The sequence below is a fragment of the Podarcis pityusensis genome (assembly GCF_964106645.2).
Source record: "Podarcis pityusensis genome assembly, chromosome: 3".
Lineage (NCBI taxonomy): Eukaryota > Metazoa > Chordata > Lepidosauria > Squamata > Lacertidae > Podarcis > Podarcis pityusensis.
The window spans coordinates 112,486,146-112,513,059 of record NC_138026.1 but is presented as its reverse complement, the minus strand read 5'-3'; positions in this window follow the sequence as shown (position 1 = coordinate 112,513,059).

Below are 26,914 nucleotides of genomic sequence, written 5' to 3'. Positions count from 1 at the left end.
ACTGTCCAATTTGGAACATGTCATTTATGACAATTCAGTGAGGGATCTCTGATTTTTTTCCTACCAGTCAATCTAGCTAAGTAAATACACAGACAAGCAATTTTCCTCAAGATACCTGGAACACAGAATTCAGAGAGTTCCACTTAAAAGGACCACATTGGTGTTAAAGATTCCTGCTCCGTGTTTGCAGTCATGGGATTGTTGTCTATCACATGACGGTGTATGCTTTCATTCCACAGTGTGGGAAGTGACGGAGACAGGATGTTTGTATTACTGTGTTCCGTGAAGTGGGACTATTGTCCTTTGTTTTCTTTCTCTTTGCTGTCTGATGAGAAAGAGGCGGGAGCTAAGTCAGAATGCTCCAAGTGTATTATATGTAAATAAACATAGATAAGCCAAATGCTGAGCTACTGAGTTCTGTTACGCAAACTGCGAATACTCTGCAGATCCCTAAGTGTGCTAATACCTTTTGGCGTCAGTCGCTGTGATGTTCGGGCAGAAGAAAGCTTTCGAAGCTCCCGAACGATCGACCAGGAGGGAGAGAACATGCCAGTCGGGCATGTGTCTCTGCCAGGATCCTTGTTATGTACTGAGTTGAACAGGATTCAAAAGGCAGCAGTCTGATTGGTCCTAGAACAATAGGGCTCAGAATGCAGCAGACATAACAAACACAATTTAAAACACACATCAAACCATTTCAATATCTTATCTTACATTCACTTGTTTCAACGACCTCCTTGCACCTCCCTTTTTGTATTCCACTTCTATTAATTATTTCAGCAATTCCTTTCCATCTTCCTCTATTTTCTGTCATATAGTTATCTTAACATGTTTTAACCTTGTTTTCCCTTTAATACTCCAATGATCTACTTGTACTTAATTCCTTCTAACATTTCTACTAAAGCCGTATAGTTTCATTCCAACATTTTTCTAACACTCATTAATTTTACAATATTTCCACAAATAGTCTTTAAACTTTTTCCAATCTTCTTCCACCGTCTCTTCTCCCTGGACTCGGATTCTGCCAGTCAATTCCAAATAGTCCATCAACCTGGTAATCTTCTGTCCGAGGCTCTTAAGTCTTTTCCAAGTCCCTTCTGCGAATCTTCTTCATATTTGTACATGCACTTCACTTTGTCTTCTACTGATCTTATTTTTATTTTCCTTCCTTTGAGACTGAAGGGTAGATCTCAGGGAAACTCCCACCTAGAGATGATTTTATTCCTTGGGCAGCCAAATCTCCGTAGTTAAAACTAAGATCCAAAAGATATTTTGGGACGTCTTTCAGAATTTCAGAATTTTAATCTCTTCTTGACCCAAGTCCATGTCCCAAAAATCAGCAAGTTCCTGTGTAAGGGGATCTATCAAACTTTCCTTCTCCAGTTCAGGTAGAGCTCTGGTCCTCGAAATCTGATTTTCTTTAAATTCAATCATAGAAGGCATCAACTTATGATCATCAAATTGCATCCGTAAGGCTGGGACCCTCTCTCTCTCCAGTTGTGTTACTTTATGTTCAACAACAGCAGCTTTCTCCCTGGTCTTCTCCACAGTTTGCCATGTCAAAGTAGATTCCTGTATCAATTTCTGAATAGTTTCTGTATTGATGTTCACTTTTTGTCCCAAATTATCAATTTTGGTAGTTACCACATCCACCTTCTTGTTAAGCTGTTCCAGTGAGTCATTTATCTTACTTAGTGCTGCCACTAAGGCCTCTTCTGTCAACATTCTTAACCGATTCAAGGTCAGTCCCAGAGTCTCACAGCTTTTTATCTTGCAGCTGGAAATTCCCCCAGCTCAACGCTTGTAACAGTTTCAAAGGCTTCCTCTAGAGGGAAACAGTTTCTATTTGTATTGGTCCTTTTAAACACAGTTCAAACAATAAAGTTAGTTTCAATTTTCAATTACTTTTACTTCTTTTTAAATGCAGACGGAGACAATGGAAACAAAGTATTTCTCTTATTTAACTAGCTGTCAGTGAACGTTCTAATCGCAGTCAATAAGCATTCTAAGGCACGTCAATCCTACCGGCAGCCCGTTTCCAGGATCGGAGTGGTGGTATTTTAACTCTGTTCGCTCTCTCCTGCAGGTATATTCGGTCCAAAACTCTCCCCCCTCTTCTCCTGCCACCAAGGGGGGGTTTAGTATTTTTTACCGATGGAAATTTAGTCCTTTAGGGTAGACTTTCCGCGACTTCAGCTTGCATTCATTGCTTCAATCTATTTACAAAAGGGGGAGGTGGACTTCCTGTTTTGGACCTCCCCATTTCAACACCAAATTAAGACGTTTAAAAATCCAATTCTCCGCTCTACTCACGGGTAGTTGCTTTAAGATCAAATTGTCCACAGGAAAAAGTCAACGCTCTCCGGCAACAGCTATGCGGCTTCGCTCCATGGAAGAAGCAATCAATTTGAAGCGCCACGCTGCTCACCCCACGTCGCTCCGGATCCCCGAAACCGGGTTTCCCCGCGGGTAGGGGAGGCGCAAAAGGTGCCAGCTGAATCCCATGTTCACGGGCTTCACCCGCCTGTGATTTTTAGTGGGTCTCCGCCTTCGCCGTGGCAGCCAGACCCGAATTTCCACGAGGCAAATTCCTCCCGATCAGAGGAATTCCGCCATTGCCGGAGGTGCCAACCCGGAAGTCCCAGAATGCAGCAATCTGATTGGTCCACAGGAGCCACCCAATCCAGCTCCAGGTGGAAGTGAATCCACAACCTGATTGGCCTACAGCAGAATCCCGGAATTAGCCAATCACGTGGGGCCCATTGTGTAAATAATGTATATATAGCAGACATTCTGGGGGAACTTCCATTCGTCCTCACCACTATGAGGCTGAATAAAGAGCATGAAATCCAATCTCGGTTCCGAGTATATTTCAGTCCTACATGAGAGTAGGACGCTCCTGACAATTGCCTGTGCATTTAGCAGCTCCAGATGTTGCCAGGCTCCAGCTCCCCTCAGCCCCACCCAGCATGCTCAATAGTTGATGGAATTATAGTCCAAAACATCTGGAGGGAACCATGATGGAGAAGGCTGTTGTCAGGGACTGGCTGGATGACAAGGTGGGAGGCATCAGCTGAAAACCCCCAAGGGAAACCCCTGAGGTGGAAAGCTTAGAGCCAGGGGACTGAGAAGAAGTTAGAGCGAGAAGAGTAGGAGGAGTATGTGGATGCTGAAGGGGCAACAGGATTTAGTGAGCAGGAAGAGCCTGTGACAGATAACAGTTCAGACTCAGAGGCTGAAGCAGGGGGTGGGCAAGAGGTTGCAGAAGAATATAGGGAGCCTGCCTCCCCTACTGTGACCAGCTCCCATCCTCCCTTGTCTTCAAGGATGTGCAGAGCAATGCGTAGAGTGAAACAGAGATTAGTGATGCCCAGACAGAGTTTGAGACTGCTTGGGAAACATCCAGCAGAGGAGGAGTCTCAGATGAGGTAGAGGGCAGGAACCGTTAGTCCTGGCAACTGCTCCATAGGACAAGACTTGCTGAGTGTATGTTTGTTGCCTTGAATAAGAAGTGACTGGCAACTGGCTCTGCTTCTTTGGCTGACCTGCATCTGACTTCAGCTCTGACAGCTGCTGAATATGTATGCTATAGATTTTTGTGTTTTGTTCAATCCCTGGTTGGTTTGACAGTGCTGTGAAAGATAAAAATTGCTGGGTTGGAAAGGATCATCTAGTCCAACCCCTTGTGATGCAGGAATTGCAGCTAAAGAATCCCTCACAGATGGCCAGGCAACCTCTGTTTAAAAACTTTCAATGAATGAGAGTCCACCATGTTCTGAGGCAGTTTGTTCCGCTGCTGAACAACCCTTTGACCAGAAACTTCTTCCTTAAAGTTTAGTTAGAGTCTCCTTTCTTTTCTTTTTTTAAAATATTATTTATTACTTTTCCAACAATTTAAACACATAAAAAAATAAAAAGAAAAAAGAACAATACAATACAGTACAAAAACACTACATAACACATTAAACTAACAAAACAAAACAAAAACAGTTTTAAAAAATCAAACAATTTCAATATCTTATCTTTCATTCACTTATTTCCGTGGCCTCCTCACACCTCCCTTTTTGTATTCCACTTCTGTTGATTGTTTCAGCAATTCCTTTCCATCTTCCTCTGCTTTCTATCCTTTAATTATCTTAACAGATTCTAGCCTTATTTTTCCCTTTGATACTCTATTAATTGATTTATACTTAATTCCTTATAACATTTCTACTAAAGCCATATAACTTCATTCCAACATTTTTCTAACATTCATTAATTTTACAATATTTCTGTAAATAGTCTTTAAACTTTTTCCAGTCTTCTTCCACCGACTCTTCTCCCTGGTCTCGGATTCTGCCAGTCATTTCCGCCAATTCCATATAGTCCATCAATTTCATCTGCCATTCTTCCCGAGTGGGTAAATCTTGTGTCTTCCAATACTTGGCGATGAGTATTCTTGCTGCTGTTTCCTTTCTTGTAACTTGAAGCCATTGGTACAATTCCTGCCCTCCAGAGCAGAAGAAAACAAGCTTGTTCCCTTCATATATTTGAAGGTAGCTATCATATCTCCTCTTGGGAGAAAAGCAATGACAAACCTAGACAGCATCCTAAAAAGCAGAGACATCACCTTGCCAACAAAGGTCCGTATAGTTAAAGCTATGGTTTTCCCAGTAGTGATGTATGGGGAAGGGGACGACAGAGGACGAGATAGTTGGATAGTGTTCTCGAAGCTACCAGCATGAGTTTGACCAAACTGCGGGAGGCCGTGGAAGACAGGAGTGCCTGGCATGCTCTGGTCCATGGGGTCACAAAGAGTCAGACACAACTAAACGACTAAACAACAACATCATATCTCTTCTCAGTCTCATCTTTTCCAGGCTAAACATACCCAACTCCCTCAACCATTCCTCATAAGATAATAATAATATTAATAAATTTTATTATTTGTTCCCCACCCACTTTGCTGGGTTTCTCCAGCCACTCTGGGCAGCTTCCAACAGAACACTAAAAACAGAATATAACTTCAAACATTAAAAACATCAGAACCCTTGATCATCTTATTGCTCTCTTCTGCACACGTTCCAGCTTGTCAACACCCTTCTTAAATTGTGGTGCCCACTTCATCCACTTTGTAATGCCCAAATGTATCTTGAATTGAGTCCTATTTCCCCAAGCGGTTCTTCTCCAGGTAGTTCTGCTCCAGCTCAGAATGTGAAATGAGATTCGGCACATGTGTGATCTGTGGTTGCATTCCAAGTGGTTTCCCACCACAGCTGGTGTTGGAATCTGTAATTTCCAGGCAGCAATAAAGGAGGAAACATGCCTCAACATTATGAGTTTCAAGAGCTCTCTCAGGACAGAAGGAGATGAGGTTTTCACCAAATGCAAAACAATGAACCAATTCCAACTTGTGTTTGCCCATCTCCAGTTAAGAGAAGTTATTAAAAAGTAAACACAGTGAAGAGGAACTCCCCTCCCCATTCAGATGCTGTTGGATGACAACAGTTGTCCTCCCTAACCATTGGTCATGTTGGCTGGGGTTGATGGGAGCTGGAGTTCAACAACACTTAGAAGACTACAAACGCCCCATCCCTGAAGTTTGTTGTTGTTTAGTTGTTTAGTCGTGTCCGACTCTTCGTGACCCCATGGACCAGAGCACGCCAGGCACTCCTGTCTTCCATTGCCTCCCGCAGTTTGGTCAAACTCATGCTGGTAGCTTCGAGAACACTATCCAACCATCTCGTCCTCTGTCGTCCCCTTCTCCTTGTGCCCTCCATCTTTCCCAACATCAGGGTCTTTTTCAGGGAGTCTTCTCTTCTCATGAGGTGGCCAAAGTATTGGAGCCTCAGCTTCACGGCCTGTCCTTCCAGTGAGCGCTCAGGGCTGATTTCCTTCAGAATGGATAGGTTTGATCTTCTTGCAGTCCATGGGACTCCCAAGAGTCTCCTCCAGCACCAGAATTCAAAAGCATCAATTCTTCGGCGATCAGCCTTCTTTATGGTCCAGCTCTCACTTCCATACATCACTACCGGGAAAATCATAGCTTTAACTATACGGACCTTTGTTGGCAAGGTGATGTCTCTGCTTTTTAACATGCTGTCTAGGTTTGTCATTGCTTTTCTCCCAAGAAGCAGGCGTCTTTTAATTTCGTGGCTGCTTTCACCATCTGCAGTGATCATGGAGCCCAAAAAAGTAAAATCTCTCACAGCCTCCATTTCATCCCTGAAGTAGCAACACCTAATGCTCTTGTCAGGAGCAAGCTGACAGTAAATCACCCTGTGGAAGTTGGACTTAACTCTGTATTAGCAAAAACATGTTCCACACAGACCTGACAGAGTGTCAGGCCTAATGAGTACAGCAGCTCATCTCCGGTGGGATTTGCTCCCATGAAGCAGTTGCTGAAACTGAAAGTCCCTGCCTCACCACAGCCGTCTAAGTCCCCCCATCTCCTGGGTTTTTCCCAAGCAATCAGAGACTGTGCCATCAACCTCTTCTCAACCCTCTTCATACCACTTCTGGTTCTGTAAGACCAAGGAGAGGGCAGCTTGTTGCAGCAGGAAGGGGAGACACCTGTGACTCTTCACCAGCCTGATTCGTATCTGCCTCTTGGCGTCCCTTCTCCTGCCCTCCTTCTTCAGCTTCTGTCTCTGATTCTGGACCTGTTCTTGTCACAGACCCTCCTAGATCACTAAACCCTGTTACCCCTTCAGCTTCTGGCCTCTCCTTCTCCCTGTCTTTGTCCTCTTCTCCCTCTGACCACTCATCGTGGTCCCACCTCCACTCCCCGGGCTCTGAGCCGTCTTCCCTTGGTGGTTCCCCAGCTGATTCTCCTCCACCATTCCTCTGTGTCCAACCAGTCCACAATAACTCTTAGGAAAATAGGAAGATGCCTCATACTAAGTCAGATCATTATTCCATGAAGCTTCATATTGTCTGCAGTGGCTGGCAGTGGCGCTCCATGATTCCACACAGGGTTCCTTTGCAGCCCTAGCTAGAGATACTGGGGGTTGAAACTGGGACTCCCTGCATGAAAACCAGATGCTCTACCTCTCTTAGAAGATATTGCTTTCCAAAAGTTAAAATATCAGACAGCAGGCTGGGGACATAGCTGTCAACTGTCCCTTGTTTGGCGGGAAAGTCCCTTATCCCAGCGCCAGGTCCCGCTGCTGTCCCTTTTTGATGATGTCCCTTAAATTTCCTGGGTTTCAAAGGAAGCAGCTCCTCTCCCTCCCTCCCTGCCTGCCAGGGAGGAGGGAGGCTCCAACTGTGTTGCTTGGCTGCGTTGCTCACCCAATAAGGAGTGTAAGAACTACTGGGGGATGGAGCTTGCATGCCTTATGCTGATCAAATCGGCCGCGTTGCCTGGGGACTCGCCTTTGCTCAGCGCTTCCCAGCCGAGAGGTGACGTGGTTTTCCTAGCTGCATCCCCTTTGCCGGGTTGCTGCGCTGTGGGAACCACTGCTTGATGCTTCGTTTGGCTGCTGGCTGGGCTTTCTGCCTTTGGCTCGGAGGGGCTCAGAAGTTGAACATACCTGTGTCCCTTGGAAAATCCCTTATTTTGATTGCTGGTCCCTTATTTTCGAGGCTGCTGGTCCCTTATTTTCAAATTTGTAAGCTGACAGCTATGGCTGGGGAATCATTCTGTGACTCTTGCCCCTTTACTAAAATCTCTTTGCCCCAATCCTGAAATTGCTTAGAATGCAAATAAACTACAAAAGCATACTGTATGGACTGTGAAAAATGTCAACACCAGGAGCCACATTTAGGCTGGATCTGTGCGGACCACTTTGTGAGAGTTGGACTGCTGCTTCCCTCGAGTTCAGGAGAAAAGGGTAATGCATGCCCTCCCACCCACTGCTTCTTTCCTTCAAATCCCCCCTCCTCATTGCTGGTTTGCAGAAGAGAAATGGCAGCTGAGGTTTTAAAGCACAACATGGCAGGGAGTGGGGAGGTGAATAAAAAATGCTAGAAAACATTGTCACTGATAAGAAAATTACTTCCCCGCTAAAGAGAAAGAAAGAAAGATAAGGGGAAAATTATGAGAGTGTATACAGCCCAAATGGCCAATTAACTAAATATAAAGCTATTTAGGTAATTGCTATATATTCAATAGTGCCGGCATTAGGCAAGTCTTTGGAATGCAATTTTAACTAGTCTTAGTTTGAGTAAATACACTGAATATGTTGAAGGAACAGCCACATCTAATTATGGGGAGAGATCTAACAAGCAACCGCCATTTGGTACGTCTCCTGATTCTGAATCACACAACAAACATTGCAGCTCTCCAACGAAATATGTCCCTCATGGCTCCACCAGCGTATCAGTTTGTTAATTGTTCTGGCTGAAACTGAGCTAGAAAACAACAGGAGAAGCAATACAGAACACCCACAGGGAGAAGGATGTGCAAGCCGCAGTAGCTGGTACCCATTGGGGCCGGTAGGGCAGAAGGTAGGGAGCCCAACATTAGGTGGCGCCAGAGCCTATGACAGGCAGATCCAACCGATTCTGGTTTTGTCTCCTTCCTTCTCCCTGCAAAGCCCTACAGGAAGGCCAGTGGAGGTGGGCTAAAGGCAGGCTGAGGTTGGTGAGGCCATGTTAAAGGGAAGTTCTCTTTCTGCACATAACTGTGGCATTATGGGAGAAGTATTGCTTCTTTTCTCTTGCATTCTGGGAAGTCTCGCTTATAATCTTTTCTCTGCTTCTGCACACACTGTACAAACCTGTTCTAAACACCAAGACATTCCCTCATTCCTCAGTTCATCTTAAGTTCATGAACAAACAATATGATCTGTTCTTAATGCATAGCTGACCACATCTACGGAACTCGATTATTATATTCTTTCATGTTATGATCAATCATTAGTAATTGTTTTAGTCATGCTATATCAATCTTTAGTTATAATTTAATTAGGAGGTTTCATGCCTGTCTAGTTCCAGCTCCGTTTCCCAGCCTTTAATCTATCGGTGATTAATGTTTATATGTAATTCCCGCCTTGTACTTATGTTAACCAATCAGCAACAAGTTGCTTTGTGTTTGTATCAACCAATCAGCCACAAGCACACCTGTGGCAATGTTTGTAATATTCAATAAAAGAGAGTTCTCGGGGCTTGCCCCGGCAGATACCTCTCATATGACACCTGCCACTCGTCTGTCGTGAATTCATTCCAACATCTGGTGACCCCGACGTGTCCCTTTCAATCCAATGGACCAACATTCACAGTTTGCAGGCAAACTTTCCTGGGAGAAACTGTGTAACGAACTCTTCCTCACTGGATGGAGGAGGAACTCAGTTTAGTTTACCTACCTGATTCACGCTTCCTGAAATGACACCAAAAGGCAGCTATTCTTTGAAAGGACTCAGCTGTACAGCTGCAAATATAATGTTTTAAGTGTGTTTTAAATGCCATCTCCAACTCCTAGAAAGATTCCATCAACGGTGTCACTGGAAATTTTTACACATCACTTGGGAAGACAGGTGAACTAATGCTGGTGGACTGGAAGAAGCAAAGATAACCAGTGTCTAAGCAATGATTCTTCAACATCAGCTTCGTTGGACTGGTCATGTTGTGCAGATGCCTGATTATTGTCTTCCAAAGCAACTACTCTATTCTGAACTTTAAAATAGAAAGCGTAACGCTGGTGGTCAACAAAAGAGGTTTAAATACTCTCTCAAGGCAAATCTTTAAAAACGTAGTATAAACACCAGCAATTGGGAAACACTTGCCTGTGAGCGCTCCAGATGGAGAACAGCCCTTACCAAAGGTGTCATGGGCTTTGAAGACACTCGAACTCAGGACGCAAGGGAGAAACGTGCTAAGAGGAAGGCATGCTTGGCAAATCCACACTGCGAGCAACTCTCACCCGGAAACCTGTGTCCCCACTGTGGAAGGACGCGTGGATCCAGAATTGGCCTCCACAGTCACTTACAGACTCACTGTTAAAACTGTGTTTATGGAACACAATGTTACTTGGCCATGAGTGATCACCAAACAAGATGAAGAAGAGGAGAAGATATTGCTTTAAACAGATGACTGTCCCTTTAACAATGGAAGAAATGGGGGTGTCATTGCACTTACCAGCATGTTCCACACCTTCAGGAGCAGGTCTTTCTAACAAATGTCCTCCTCCCTGCAGCGACAGACTACGTAAAGTGAAAGCAGTTAACAGCGACAATGAAGTTGGGATTTAAACAGGCTGTAATGTAATTTTTAGTTAAAGACGTGCTTACCTGTTTGTCTCTACCACCCAGTGACCAGTTCAATTATACACAGGGCTAATGTGGCAATCGCAGCATGCGGAAGAGCTTAATCCTGACTGAATCTGCTGTGAAATATAATTAACTCTTCTACCTTAGAAAAATCTTTTTATTGCTACCCACCCTTTCTTTTCTTGCTGTATCTTAGCGATGTAAACGGGATACCGAAATACAGCTAAAAGTTACACACTCGATATATAATGTTGCGTATCGGCTATATATAATGTTGTGTATCAGCTTGGCTCAGAAGGTTGTTGGTAGGCCTGGCATCAGCACTGGGCATTCTTGGGCAATTATCTGATCCCCAGTGCTCCAGCAGGGCCCACGACTGACACCTGTCATGAGCCTTTGGAGATCTCTGGGTATAGTTGGTTAGAGGGACGGGGAGGAATGAGACAGGAGAGTCGAGCCTGGTCCTGGGGACCGGCCCAGTGGCTTGGGAGGTGCTGATCTGGATGTCAGAGAGAGCTGTCATGAAAAGGACTCACCTGTCAGGGACTGCGCTGAGGAGGAATGGTGGGAGCCTCCTCCTGATCCTGATCAGGATCCTGAATCTTCCCAGGAGCAGGAGGACAGTATAGAACAGTGGTTTGCAGAGGGGCATACAGTGGTATGTCTGGTTACGAACTTAATTCATTCCGGAGGTCCGTTTTTAAGCTGAAACTGTTCTTATCCTGAGGTGTGCTTTTGCTAATGGGGCCTCCCGCTGCACGAGCACCTCCAGTGCGTGATTTCCGCTCGCATCCCAGGGCAAAGTTTGCAACTAGGAGTAGCTACTTCTGGGTTAGTGGAGCTTGTAACCCGAAGCATGCATAACCAGAAGCGTTCGTGACCAGAGGTACCGCTGTAGTTCAGAAGGCAGAAGATGGGAAGTACTGGATAGAGAACAGCTAGGAGAAGAAGCACTGGGGGAGAGAGAGAGTTAACAGATTCGCTGTCTCTGGAAAGCATTTATCCGCTCAGTCCAAGGTCAAGAAGAGTTGATAAGGTGGCAACACAGAAAGCATGAGCTCAGGTTGCAAGATGCGGTAGTGACATGGGTGTCTAGGGAGGAAGTGGGTGGTAACTTTAATTGGGAGCACCGTCATTCCTAGGAAATGGATTCTTTGTTCTCTCACTGTGATCATTAAAGTTTCTAACTGGTAAGAAGACTCCTTTCATTTTTTCTGCTTAAAGGTAAAGGGTAAAGGGACCCCTGACCGTTAGGTCCAGTCGCAGACGACTCTGGGGTTGCGGCCCTCATCTTGCTTTATTAGCCGAGGGAGCCGGCGTACAGCTTCCGGGTCATGTGGCCAGCATGACGAAGCCACTTCTGGCGAACCAGAGCAGCGCACGGAAACGCCGTTTACCTTCCCGCCGGAGTGGTACATATTTATCTACTTGACTGTGATGTGCTTTCGAACTGCTAGGTTAGCAGGAGCAGGGACCGAGCAACGGGAGCTCACCCCGTTGCAGGGATTCGAACCGCCAACCTTCTGATCGGCAAGCCCTAGGCTCAGTGGTTTAGACCACAGTGCCACCCACGTCCTGCTTATCTACTGCCAAAGTGGGGGGAGGGGGAGCTGATTCCCTGAAACCTGACATTACCTCAGTGACAGTGGATGTCCCAAGTGAAGAGGGAGAGTCATCAAATTCGACCTCAGTCCCACCTCCTGTGAACAAAGCATCTCCTGTTGTCAAGGAGGTGCCTGAGCCACAGCTGGGTACTGAGCTGGTAGTGGTGAGGCTGTCTTCATCTCCAAGGACAGTTGTGCAGGTCTGAGCTGATGCACCTTACTCACAGAAGTCACCCACTTGCATCCCAAGTCCGGTGCCTCCAGATGAGACTCAGGCAAATGACTGTGCTCACCAACAGGAGTGTTTATCACGCAAAGCCAGTGTGAGAGCCAGTGTGGTGTAGTGGTTAAGAGCGGTGGACTCATAATCTGGTGAACTGGGTTCGATTCCCTGTTCCTCCACATACAGCTGCTGGGTGACCTTGGGCCAGTCACACTTCTCTGAAGTCTCTCAGCCCCACTCACCTCACAGAGTGTTTGTTGTGGGGGAGGAAGGGTAAGGAGAATGTTAGCCGTTTTGAGACTCCTTAGGGTAGTGATAAAGCGGGATATCAAATCCAATCCAAAGCCCATGCTCGGTCATAGGATCTAAAATCTGCATGCTCCAAGAACACAGTTTGAATAATAGTGGAGTGTTGACAGGATTTGAATTGGGAACTTTTGGGTCCCACATAGAGAGCCACTGAAATGCATGGGGTGGACATTGCTGAACAATGCAAGGTCCCAGACACAATAAAGTGAGGAGCAAGAGGGGGGCCTCAGATCATACAAAGTGTTCAGATTTGCATTCAGAATGCAATATACGGGCGAGGCCCTGGTGGACTGTGATTGGCAGTTGGCGGAATCAGGTCATACCACCTGTCATTCACTGTCAGATGGTCAGTGATAGCCTACCTTGGAGTCTGCAGGAGAAGATCCCATCTCTGACACGTTAAATGAAACACATGAGTGACTAGGGTGGAAAAATGAAAATGCAGGACCACAATCGGTCCATCATCTTACGGATGTATCTTAGAGAAATGTCTGTGAAAAGGACATGTCTTTAACAGCAGAACTGAAAGTGATACATATTTGTATGTGCGCATGCACACACGCACACACTCATTACATACTGAGCTCGCACAAAAAAATCTTACAAGATTACAATATTGCCACTGAAAATAAATAGGGATGGTGCCTCAACAGTTGGAGGTAACAGTGCTTTTTAAAATAAAGTGCTGGAAACTACAGGCAAGGAGAATGCTGTTGTGTTTGACTCCTACTTGAGGGTTTCTCACAGGCATCTGGTTGGCTACTGTGAGAACCTGATGCTGGGCAGGCTGGAATGATCCAGCACCATTTCTCTACACCACTGATAATTTTAAGCACCTCTATCATGCTTCATAAGGGACATGGGGGCACTGTGGGTTAAACCACAGAGCCTAGGACTTGCCGATCAGAAGGTCGGCGGTTCGAATCCCCATGATGGGGTGAGCTCCCGTTGCTCAGTCCCTGCTCCTGCCCACCTAGCAGTTTGAAAGCACGTCAAAGTGCAAGTAGATAAATAGGTACCGCTCCGGTGGGAAGGTAAATGGCATTTCTGTGTGCTGCTCTGCGACTGGTAGGAATTTGTCCACCAGGCAAATTGGCTCCAACCTGGTGGTTTTGCCTAGGTAAAGGTAAAGGGGCCCTGACAGTAAGTCCAGTCACGAACGACTCTGCGGTTGTGGCGCTCATCTCACTTTACTGGCCAAGGGATCCGACGTTTGTCCGCAGACAGTTTTTCCAGGTCATATGGCCAGCATGACTAAGCTGCTTCTGGCGAACCAGAGCAGTGCATGGAAATGCTGTTTACCTTCCTGCTGGAGGTAAACTACTTATTTATCTACTTGCACTTTGACATGCTTTCGAACTGCTAGGTTGGCAGGAGCAGGGACCAAGCAATGGGAGCTCACCCCGTCGTGGGGATTCGAACCACTGACCTTCTGATCGGCAAGCCCAAGGCACTGTGGTTTGGTTTTGCCTACTTCATGGCAACTGTCACAAATGGGTTGGGCATTGGGGCAACTGTAGTCTTGGATGGAGGGGAGGTTGTAGTCTCTGCCTGCCCCTCCAAATGCTGGGGTGTACTGTTAAAGGGATCTGGGGGGAGTTGCCATGTCCTCATGCCCAGCGGGGGGGGGGGGCAGGGCCGATGGAACTCCCCCAGACAGTGGTCCCTGCGGGGGTTGCCCTGTTTGATGTATGCCTAAGGAACCCCTGTGACCTATGGTGTCACTTCCCACAGGGGGGCCAGAAGTATTTGATTGCCCCATGTCTAAGCCAAACCTCTTTCAACTGTATTCAATAAAGTTGTGGCTTGTTTTGATCCAAACCAGTCTCAATTGCCCTTTAAGTCTCTGGGGGGTAAGAGACTGAGGGGCACGATGCCTGGGCCTGCAACTGGTCAAATAGACACAATGCCATATCCTGGTGGAAACACAGATTGCTAAGGAGCAACCGCTTTCCTTATCTAATGATTTGATGGATCCACACACACCATGGATTTAACAGATACTATTTTCCCCAAAGAATTCTGCAAATTGCAGCTTGTTATGGGTGCTGGGAATTGTAGGAGATAAAATCCAGTTCCCAGGATTCTTAGGAAGAGTGTCCTTTAAAAGAATGGTGTGTACGCAGGTCTTCATCACATCCGAAGGAAACAGAAATTGCAATATTGCAGGTATGCAATGGCTTTGGAACCTGTTTGTGAGGAATTTAGAATTTGCCCTCTTTCTCTCCTGGCATGATTAGGAAAGACCAGAGCGCATACGCGCGCGTGCGTGCGCGCACGCGTGCGCGCGCACACACACACACACACACAGTTTCCTTTCCACTTAAATCTGTGCAACTAACTTATCTAATTAGCAGGCACTTTCTATGCAGAACGGAAAAGAATTTGAAGAGAGATGCCATGGAAAGGCAGACGGCAGCACCAAACAACCGAAATCTGTATTTATGTAGAGCATGCAAGGAGCAGATGGCTGGGGATAAATATGAAAAGCAAGCATATCCATCAGTGAAACTGGCTAGTAGCCTATCTGGAGGGGAAGGATGCTTTTGCTGGGAGCAGGGAGGACTGGAATAGAGATCTCAGAAATAGAACATGCTTTAAATATAGCTCCTTCATTCATGTTCATCAGTTAAATGTGTGAACCAGGAATGAGCTATTAGAGACTGAACAACGCATATACCTTTTTTTCAGCCAATATTTGTTTGTTTGTTTGTTTGTTTGTTTGTTATTGCTCTCACTTTTCTCCAAGCAGCTCAAGGTGGTTCTCCCCCTCCTCATTAATCCTCAAAACAATCCTGGGAGGAGGAGGAAGAAGAAGAAGAAGAAGAAGAAGAAGAAAGAAGAAGAAAGAAGAAGAGTTTGGTTTTGATATCCCACTTTATCACTACCCGAAGGAATCTCAAAGCAGCTAACAATCTCCTTTCTGAGAGAGTTCAGAGAGAAGTGTGACTAGCCCAAGGTCACCCAGCAGCTGCATGTGGAGGAGCGGGGAATCGAACCCGGTTCACCAGATTACGAGTCCACTGCTCTTAACCACTACACCACACTGGCTGCACTGGATGACACCCAGGGCATGCCGCACCCCCTTCCTACGCCCGTGGGAGGAGGGGAGCTGAATACAGCAAGACCAGAAAGCTCCTATGAATCTGTTGCAGTCTCAGCCGCCACCTCCCCCTCAGCTCCCTGCCCTACGTCTGCAGTGCTTTCTGCCTCTTCTTCCTTTCTCTCACTCAAGCCTGTTGCTTGTTCAGCAACCAGCCATTCTGGGCTCTCTCCCATTCGTCCTCTGACCGCTTTTCAGTATCCCACCACCACTGCCCTGACTCTGAGCCTTCCTCTTCTGAAGCTACCCTAGGGGGCCTTCCAGCTGGAGCCTCCCACCCCTAGTCCTCATTCAACCAGTTCCTGGGTCTATAAGTAAAAATAACCAATAAATGAAATGTGGAGAGCCCTGTAGTCAAATTGCAAAAGCAAGGTTCGGTGTTTATCCCAGCCAAATAAAATTGTCAGATTTTGCGTGAGTGTGGCATTTTGTTTCAGATCTAATAAACACTTCATCTGGTTCCGATGGCATTTTCTTCTCTACACCATAGCTACAACCTTTCCCTTTGAACCCTGCCTAGCAATTGTGAACACCCCCTTTCATTAGGTACTCTCTTGCAGCTGAAGGGGGAGCAATGCTGAGCTTTTATCTCTGTAATAATAACCGATAGCCTTGGCCTTCCTGCTGAGAACCACGGACACATGTTTGATGTGGCGATGGTTAAACAGCCTCCGAAAATACACCGGACAGCTAAAAATATTTCCCAGCAGATGACTGATGCACAAACACCTTCTTTAATTATACAGTCTTCCTCTCCATCTGTAAGATGCCCTGGTGATATTTAGTCAGTGATTTATTTAAAGATCAATTAACATTTGGCTCTGGCTGCTAAAAGTCACAGAAGGTTGTTGGAATCTCTGGTCAAGTCAGTTCAAGCTCTCAAACTGCTTTCACAGAATCATAGAATTATAGATTCGGAAGGAACCCTGGGGGTCATCTGGTCCAATTCCCTGCAATGCTTTGCTGGCAGAGGTCTACTCGGTTATGCATGACAGTAATCTAGTTAGCTAGGCTGACATCCTAGGCAGCTCTGTGTTTCTATCTATCTGTGCTGGTCCCGTGGGTTACCCGTGAGGCAAGGTCCAAGTCCGGTCCAAGGTGCAGCATGGAGGCAGTCCGTAGTAGCTGAAGCAGGGTGCAGGGCAGGGAACCGGGTGAAGTCAGGAACAGGCTTGCAAGTAGGGAGCCAGGGCTGGTCAGGAGCTCAGGCAGGAAAGCAGGACAGGGTTCAGGCAGGAACTAGCAACCAACAATGTTGCTCCTGCAAATTGGGACTGGGGCTGGCCAGCTTTTATCTGCCCTGAGGCATGGGGCAGCCCCGATCAGCTACCTCTGCCGGGGCTGAGAGTGGAGCACCTGCAGGCAATGGGTCCTCCATCACCTCAGGAGCCAGAGCAGACTCAGCTGATGCCTGCACCTGAGGATCCAGCACAGGTGAGGACCCTTCAGGCTCATGCCCCAGCCCCGGCTCAGCTGGTTCTGGAGGCGGGGAATCCTGTGCAGGCTGGGATCCCTCAGGTTCAGCCTCCAAGTCCAAATCCCAGGCCATCACACTATCATTCTGTCACCAGCGGCATAGCCAGCCGCTCGGACACCCAGAGCAGTGCACATGCCATGCATCCAGATGGGCCACCCATGGGGCGGGGCACCCACGGGGGCAATCATGAGGTGATCTGCCATAAATCCTGCCCGGAGGGGAGATTGGTGCTGTGATACGCAGCAATCCCCACCTATAGGGGCAATCGGCGCGGCAATCCATGGCAATCTCCACCCAGGGAGGAGATCAGCGCAGCGATCCCTGCACACCCCTTCCTATGCCTCTGTCTGTCACACTCTGGTGTGACCAAGAAACAAGAGCTATGCAAATGAAGAAGGTGAGACTTGTTCTTGCAAGCAGCAGATCCACCACCTGAGAATATTTCTTTCTTTATCTTCTCATATCAGTGAATGGTTTGTTTGTCACTTAAGGTATTTGCATGCCCAGGGTAGCTTGGAATTTGCAATAAGATGATGTTCCGCAATTTGGAATACGACGCCATCACTTCCAATTAAAATGAGTGGGTTTTCCCAAAACAATTTCAGAACCAGTTCAGAAAGCATAACTCAATTATAATGTTTGAAATAGTGCTCCCTTTCCCCTTGGGTCTGAAACAAAACATAAAAACGGCTGAGAGAATACAAATGTCTGGTGTCTGGGGGAAATGAACCTTTTCTATGATGGTTCCTACATTACGAAATCTAGTTGCCATCATCATCATTAGGCAATTAAATATAATAGGATGTTAAATATAAAATAATGGTGGCCATGTTGGATCAGATGAAAACTCATTTGAGAAGGAAGTGGAAAGGAAATTCCTCCTTGGGAGTTCAAGAACCAAGTACAATGGAACCTTGTTTTGCAGCCAGGATCCATTCCGAAGCCCTGGCCACAAACCAAAAACGACGCAGGCCAAAGCGCTGTGTCTGCGCACGAGCACGGAGCGGTTTTGAGCTTCTGAGCATGCACAAAGCGTGATTGGCGTTTCTGCGCATGTGCGAGTGGCAAACCCAGAAGTAACCCATTCCAGTACTTCCGGGTTTGCCGTGGACGTTCGCCAGAATGGACACAAGCAGAGAGTGAGGTTTGACTGTAACAACAGCAACAGCAGCAACAACATCTGCCCATCTGGCTGGGTTTTCCCAGCCACTCTGAGCAGCTCCCAACAGAATCTTAAAAACACGATTAAACGTCAGACATTAAAAACTTCCCTATCAGTCCAAATTCCCAATCTGTCAGACTTTATTCAGTATTCACCTCTCTCATTCCTAACAGCCAGCCTCCCTCCCTCTCCTGAAATGTGCAATTCAGTAGACCTATCTGCAGCAAAAAATAGATTAAAGAAAAAACAATGGACTGCACATATGTAATTCTGGGACATTCTAACCCCTTTCCCAGACCCTAATGAATGATTTCTGTAAAGCTTTCTGCATTCGGCAGATCTAATTCACATTCCAAAGGCCACACTGATTGAACTGCCTTGTTTGATCATACTCCATTATCTTCCGATGTGTGATACTTGTACCCTCAATATGATTGCATTCTTTGGTTCTTGTGTTTATTTATTTATGGAAACTCTTGCTGCGGGAAACCATATCTAATGCACAGAAACCTCACCAAAACACGGGTCGGCGTAGAGCAGGGCTGTTTGATTAACCTACAGCAAACACATTTGCTCCACCAAAGCAACCTATTTGTTGATTTGACAATGGCCTTCTGGGTGAGACAGGGCAATTGCTGATTGATTCATTCCAAATGATTTGCCTGGCAGCTTCTGTAAAGGATTTCTCATGTCACAGCTGGCTGGTTCTTCTGAGCAGGCTTCAAAAGACTGTGGTCCAGGAGGTAAGCGGTTCGTGTCTGTGTGCCAAATCCATTTGTCAGCTCCCAACCACAGAAGAAGGAAACTGAGCAATGAAAAACTGGGGTTCTGGTGCGGAACTGAATTGCAGAATTTGGAAAATGCGGAATTTTGATGCAGGGGGCAGTGACCAAGTTGATGACTGGGACCAGAAGTTCAAATTACAGTGGTACCTCGGGTTAAGTACTTAATTCGTTCTGGAGGTCCGCTCTTAACCTGAAACTGTTCTTAACCTGAAGCACCACTTTAGCTAATGGGGACTCCCGCTGCTGCCGCTTGATTTCTGTTCTCATCCTGAAGCAAAGTTCTTAACCCGGGGTACTATTCTGGGTTAGCGGAGTCTGTAACCTGAAGTGTATGTAACCCGAGGTACCACTGTATATAGTAAATGTTCCAGACTGCCTGCCTATTTGTTTCCAGGCCCAATTCAGAAGTGCTGCTTCTAAAATGTAAAACCTTACATGGCTTGGGGCTACAAAACTTTATGGAATGTCTTTCCTGCCATGAAGCTGCCTGTATCCTTAGGTTAACACCTATCTATCTATCTATCTATCTATCTATGGGACGCAGGTGGTGCTGTGGTCTAAACCACAGAGCCTAGAACTTGCCGATCAGAAGGTCGGCGGTTCAAATCCCTGTGATGGGGTGAGCTCCCTTTGCTCGGTCCCTGCTCCTGCCCACCTAGCAGTTCGAAAGCACGTCAAAGTGCAAGTAGATAAATAGGTACCGCTCCGGCGGGAAGGTAAACGGCATTTCCGTGCGCTGCTCTGGTTCGCCAGAAGCGGCTTAGTCATGCGGGCCACATGACCTGGAAGCTGTCTGCAGACAAACGCCGGCTCCCTTGGCCTATAGAGCGAGATGAGCACCGCAACCCGAGGGTCGTCCGCGACTGGACCTAATGGTCAGGGGTACCTTTACCTTTATCTATTTATTACAATTATTTGCCATCTTCCAAGGATATCAAGGTGGTGTACATGGTTCCCCTCCTCCCCACTTCATCCTCACAACAACCCTGTGAGGTAGGTTAGACTAAGAGACAGCGACTGGCCCAAAGTCACCCAGTGAGCTTCATGGCGGAGTGAGGATTCAACCCTGCTCTTCCAAGATCCTAGTCCAACACTCTAACCATTACGCCATACTGGCTCTTCTGGTAACCCCTTTGAGGGAGGGATGGAGGGATGGAGAGGGCCTTTTTAGTTGTGGCCCCATATCTATGAAATCCTCTCTTACTGAAGGCCCCCAGGCACCAACTTTGTCATCTTTTTAGTACCAGATCAAGGTATTATTTTCCCGAGAAGCTAGATAGCTCAGTTGTTTATAGCATGCTGTTGATAATGCCAAGGTTGCAGGTTTGTTCCCCATAAGGGACATCTGCATAATCCAGGACTGTGTTGGACCAGATGATCCTTAGGGTCCTTTCCAAATCTACAATTCTGCAGTGGAATGGATAATCTCGAAGAGCAGCAGAGGTTTTTAAACAGGGGTTGGATTGCTATCTTTCAGCCAGTTCTTAGCTGTGATTCCTGCATTGCAGGGTGTTGGACTAGGTGACTCTTGGGTCCCTTCCAGCTCTACAGATCTGTGATTCTATGATCAAGAAAGGGAGGGTGTCTGAAATATACTCGGAGTTGAGTGTGAATTTCATGCTCTTTATTCAGCTCAGTAGCAATGAATGAAACTTTCCCCAAAATGTCTAGCTATATATACATTATTTACACAATGGGCCCTGCGTGATTGCCTAATTCCAGGCTGCTCCTGTAGGCCAATCAGGTTGCTGATTCACTTCATCCAGGAGCCTGATTGACTGCTCCTGCAGGCCAATCAGGTCGCTGATTCACTTCCACCTGGAGCTGGATTGGGTGGCTCCTGTGAACCAATCAGACTGCTGCATTCTGGATCCTATTGTTCTAGGATTCAGCTCAGTACATAACAGTGTCTTTTCGGTAGCGATTTTCATAAGACATTTATTTCTATTAACATGCTTAGTTCATTAAATGGGGCTAGTGTGTTAGTTAATGAAACCGAACTTTGAATTGTGATTACTATCGTCCTTGATTACTTTCACATTTTGCAACCTTGATTACTTTGATGTTCATCAGGCAAATAAACTTGGGTAGTTACAGAATCCTTTCAACCGGGCTCATCCAGTCATTTTAAGAAGTCCCTTTAAAAGCAACTTATTGATCAACATTCACTGAGTGCTCACAATTATGACTGCTGATTACATGGGTAAAATAATGAATACCAAATCGTGAATGTACACATATTAAAGTCAGGACTAAGAGAAAGGCTATCAGCATCGTTCTCCTGAGCCCTTTTCTGCGAATCAGTAAAGACTCCTCTAAGAGGTGAGTTTTCAGAGTTTCTAGCAATGTGGATGTTGGAGATCTCTGAGGAAAACAGGAACAGAAGCAGAAATTGCTAATTTTTGTTTATTCATCTCATACGTGGAACAGAAATGAACCCAGCAAATATGATCAGCTTCTGCTGTTGCTACTTTCAGTCTGCAGACAACACTCAACTGATCACATTCCCCATTCCCATTTGAATTGCATTTCCTTTGTATTGAAATGAATGGGTTAGAATAACGTAACAGGAATGTAATTTATGTGATAAATAAGGTAAGTTATGCAGTTTTTCTACAGTGGACAGCAAGCTGAATAATGTAGTTTGGGACAGAAGATGAACTGCAGCAGAAGTGAAATAGTGTTGTACCATTACAGCATAGAAAATGATGCATTCTTTCATCTCTACCCAGAATCATTTGCAGCTTCATACTTGCATAGTTGCTTATTATTATTATTATTATTATTATTATTATTATTATTATTACAACCATAAAGAAGGCTGATTGCCGAAGAATTGATGCTTTTGAATTATGGTGCTGGAGGAGACTCTTGAGAGTCCCATGGACTGCAAGAAGATCAAACCTATCCATTCTGAAGGAAATCAGCCCTGAGTGCTCACTGGAAGGACAGATCCTGAAGCTGAGGCTCCAATACTTTGGCCACCTCGTGAGAAGAGAAGAGAAGACTCCCTGGAAAAGACCCTGATGTTGGGAAAGATGGAGGGCACAAGGAGAAGGGGACGACAGAGGACGAGATGGTTGGACAGTGTTCTTCAAGCTACCAGCATGAGTTTGACCAAACTGCGGGAGGCAGTGGAAGACAGGAGTATTACGGCCAGAGACCAGCTTGTGAAACACAAATGGAACTACAATCCCAAAAGCAAAACAAACATTTAAAACAATATACAACAATGGATTTTAAGTTTTAAAATGTGGTAGGCATATAAACATGTAAAAACTTTAAGATAGACTACCATAGAGAAATGACCCAGAGTCGCCCGTGGAACCAATTTTGGGAATTTTCTTAACAAACTAATTTGAATTGGGGGATGGTCTGCACCTAAATATCTGTGCACAGAATCTGGTGACCATCCGGGTCGTCTTGTGATCTTTGCCTAACAGGAGAAGATCGAACTTTTCTTTACCGGGAGGTCAGCAAGCCTCGCCAGCAGGGGGTCAATGGTTTCTCTATGTGCCTCATTGTAAAGGGACATCTAAAAAAGATGTGTGTGGAGCTTCCTATATCCCCCAATAGGCAGGTGCAAAGTCTCTGGGCATATGGGACTTTTTTAAAGGATCCTTCCAAGACCAGCAAGGGCAGAGATGAGCTTCTGGCTTTTTCTACTATGCTTATGGAAGATAAATATGCAGAACCACCTACACGGAGACAGGCCAACTGTCCCCAGCAGACTACCCAAACTCTCAAGCAGAGGACTTCCAACCCTCAGCTGCCTGAGCCCCTTTTAACTGCTGGTGTCAGGGGTGGTACATAGTATCATACTGTATGCTTGTGAAACATGGACCACTTACAAACGCCATCTCCAACTCCTCAAAACATTCCATCAACGATGTCTCCGAAAAATTTTACACATCACTTGGGAAGACAGGCGAGCTAATACCAGTGTACTGGAAGAAGAAGCAAAGATCACCAGTGTCGAAGCAATGATTCTTCAACATCAACTTTGTTGGACTGGTCATGTTGTGCGGATGCCTGATGATCATCTTCCAAAGAAACTACCCTATTCTGAACTTAAAAATGGAAAGCGTAATGCTGGTAGTCAACAAAAGAGGTTTAAATACTCTCTCAAGGTAGTATTAACACCGACAACTGGGAAACACTGGCCTGTGAGCGCTCCAAATGGAGAACAGCCTTTACGAAAGGTGTCATGGGCTTTGAAGATGCTCGAACTCAGGACGCAAGGGAGAAATGTGCTAAGAGGAAGGCATGCTTGGCAAATCCACACCGTGATCAACTCCCGCCTAGAAACCTATGTCCCCACTGTGGAAGGTCGTGTGGATCCAGAATTGTCCTCCACAGTCATTTACAGACTCATTGTTAAAACCGTGTTTATGGAAGACAATCTTACTTGGCTACGAGTGATCGCCAAAGAAGAAGAAGGTACATAGGACTTTAAAAATGCAAAGCATGAACTCTTCCTCTGAGCTATGGCCTGCCAGCACAGGCTGACCTCGAGTGATGCACTTTTGCCTCTTCCCATTCTTACAGCCTGTATAAAACAAATGTCACATATCTGGTCCTCCGTAGGTTAGTGATAGCCAGAGGCCATAGAGTTGCAGACAAGGTATAAGGTCAGCTCGGCTATCTCTGCCTAACCATAAATGTCTTATTTATGCTTCTGCTCATTTTTTGAGAGCATTTTATGCTGTCAGGTTTTTACTCCTCTTTTTCTCTTCATATAAGTTCACTTTGTGTTCAGCTAAGTTCTGCTTTAGTGAGCTGAACGTAGAAACAGAGGAGATTTCCCCCCGCCCTCCAGTTCACATTTTAATGTCAACCTAACTCATTTGCACTTCCAAGATGCAGACTGAAATATAGAGGTGCATCATTATTCCCAGTTCTCAAAAATCTGCAGTGCGGTTCTCCAGCCCACCCAAAATACATTTTTTAAAAAAGGTATATTGAACTGTGCATAAAAATGCATGCATTGCATGGGGGGGGGGGATAAGCATACGAGATTAGTGTACAATAAGCGCACAGACATGCACTAAATTAAGGAAAAATTGGTTTCAGAAATAAATATACTAGCTAAAATTTGGTAAAAAATGTGCATATTAGGGGTAATGCACATTAAAATGACAACACGTTTTTGTGTGTCCTTGTGAGAAGAAGGCGGAGAGAGTAGCTTTTCATCTCCATGGTTTCTTTCTTGCAGCTCAACCAGATGTAAATATGATCAGGACAGGAGAGGAATACCATGGCATTGGAATTCACCCTACCCAGCCACCCACAAATACTACAATGGAAGGGAGGTGGGAGATGAATGCAAGCCGTTATTGGCTATAGGGTTATAGGGTGACAGTATCCCTATAAATTTTTGAATTATGGTGCTGAAGGAGACTCTTGAGAGTCCCATGGACTGCAAGAAGATCAAACCTATCCATTCTGAAGGAAATCAGCCCTGAGTGCTCACTGGAAGGACAGATCCTGAAGCTGAGGCTCCAATACTTTGGCCACCTCATGAGAAGAGAAGACTCCCTGGAAAAGACCCTGATGTTGGGGAAGATGGAGGGCACAAGGAGAAGGGGACGACAGAGGACGAGATGGTTGGATAGTGTCTTTGAAGCTACAAACATGAGTCTGACCAAACTGCAGGAGGCAGTGGAAGACAGAAGTGCCTGGCGTGCTCTGGTCCATGGGGTCACAAAGAGTCGGACATGACTAAATGCCTAAACAACAAATCCCTATAAATGTGATATTGGAGTAAGGAACTGAGAAGGGAGACTGGGAGCCTAAGTCAAATATTGGTGCAAACACCAAGTGGAGATATAGAGATAGGAAGGAAGGGGCTGGAGGAAGATAATTTAAAGATCCAGTTAGAGATCCTGCAATGAAAAGTGTGCCTTATTTCTTGGGGCTGTAGGGACCCACCAGGTGAACTCTGGTGTAAGATAACCCTCTGGGGTTCTGAGTGTTGGTTTCTGATTTTGCCACTGTGCAGTGATTGGAGTCACAAGACTCTGTCTTGCATACTGTTGGAAGTCTCATGGAAGACAGGAGATGGATGTGATGTTACTGGTTTCCTGTTCTTTTGTTTTTCAGTTGCTCTCTGCTTTCACAGAGAGAGCATGTATATTTCTTTTCTGTCTGCGTAGTTAGAAATAAAACCTAGCAATGTAGTTCAAACTTCTCGTCTCTTCTGCTGCATTGATACTCTGCTGAATGGGGAATGTGCCTGGAGCCTTATTAAAGGCTCAGGTCATTAATCATTGTCGGAGGAGATTCCGAAGGCTCGACTGGAGGAGTAGCTCGGTCATAGCAGAGATTCCGACACTGAGGGCTCTCATATAAAGGGGAAAAAATATGGCAAGTAATGTTAAAAAATTGCAAAGTGATGTGCAAAGTGATGTGAACTTAAAATGTGAAATGAAGAAAAGCCATTGACAGATGTGCCCATCTGTACTGGGGTGACAGAATCAATCAGGAATAGCATGCAACCGTTGGTACAGTTTTCTGTTTTTATGTTACCTCACGCTGAAGAAAGTTCCCAAATGCTTTGAGAAGTGTGTGAGGAAGACTGTCTAGGCATTCTGAGCTACACATGATACCAGTTATGACCTGATTTCTACTACATAATAGTAAGGTAAAGGTAAAGGACCCCTGGATGGTTAAGTCCAGTCAGAGGTGTCTATGGGATGCAGCGCTCATCTCACTTTCAGGCCAAGGGAGCCGGTGTTTGTCCACAGACAGCTTTTCTGGATCATGTGGCCAGCATGACGAAACCGCTTCTGGCACAACAGAACACCATGACAGAAGCCAGAGCACATGGAAACGCAGTTTACCAACTCGCCACAGCAGTACCTATTTATCTACTTGAATCATCCACTTGATCGCAAATACATCTTTGTGTGTATGTGTGTGTGTGTGTGTGTGTGTGTGTGTGTGTGTGTAAACCTCCTGTTTTCATAATAGACTTCCTTTTTCATAACTGTATGTCTTTGCAGATATAATTTTAGAATGAAGCTCATGTTGAGTGATTGGTATAAACTGGTTCTTAAAGTTATCCCCTGAGGAAGAGCAGTTCAGCTGGGAACTGGTTGGGACTGTTTAATATCAAAGAACAAATGGCAATCCAGCAACATATAAGCAGACAGCAAGGGAGCAGAGCCTAAGGATGTCTGAGGTAACTGATCCAGTAGGAACAGACCTGATCTGCACCCCCCTCCGACTAACGTGCAGCTCAGGAGTTAGTTATCCAGAGTGTTACATACTTTTTAAAAAGTGAAAAAATAAAATCATGTTTAAATGTGCGCTTGGAGAGAAAACATGGCATTTGCAATTTTATGTTTAGTATGTTCCAAAACTTAATCATAAATGTTGTTGTTTGTTGTTGTTTAGTCATTTAGTCGTGTCCGACTCTTCGTGACCTCATGGACCTGAGCACGCCAGGCACTCCTGTCTTCCACTGCCTCCCACAGTTGGGTCAAACTCAAGTTGGTAGCTTCGAGAACCCTGTCCAACCATGTCGTCCTCTGTCGTCCCCTTTTCCTTGTGCCCTCCATCTTTCCCAACATCAGGGTCTTTTCCGGGGAGTCTTCTTTTCTCATGAGGTGGCCAAAGTATTGGAGCTTCAGCTTCAGAATCTGTCCTTCCAGTGAGCACTCATGGCTGATTTCCTTCAGAATGGATAGGTTTGATCTTCTTGCAGTCCATGGGACTCTCAAGAGTCTCCTCCAGCACCATAATTCAAAAGCATCAATTCTCCCGCGATCAGCCTTCTTTATGGTCCAGCTCTCACTTCCATACATCACTACTGGGAAAACTATAGCTTTAACTATATGGACCTTTAGATATATTAGATAGACTTACCCAAAATGAAGTAGTTTCATAACTATCACTTGGGACACAGAGAACTAGGGCTTCTATAATCATTTGTGCATTCTGATTGAAATTGGGTGCATTCTTCACTCAGCCCAAGATATTCAAACCGCTTGCAATGGTATAAGTCTCCCCCCCCCACAAGAACCCCAAGTGCAGAGTCTTCATTCATACATCTGAGAT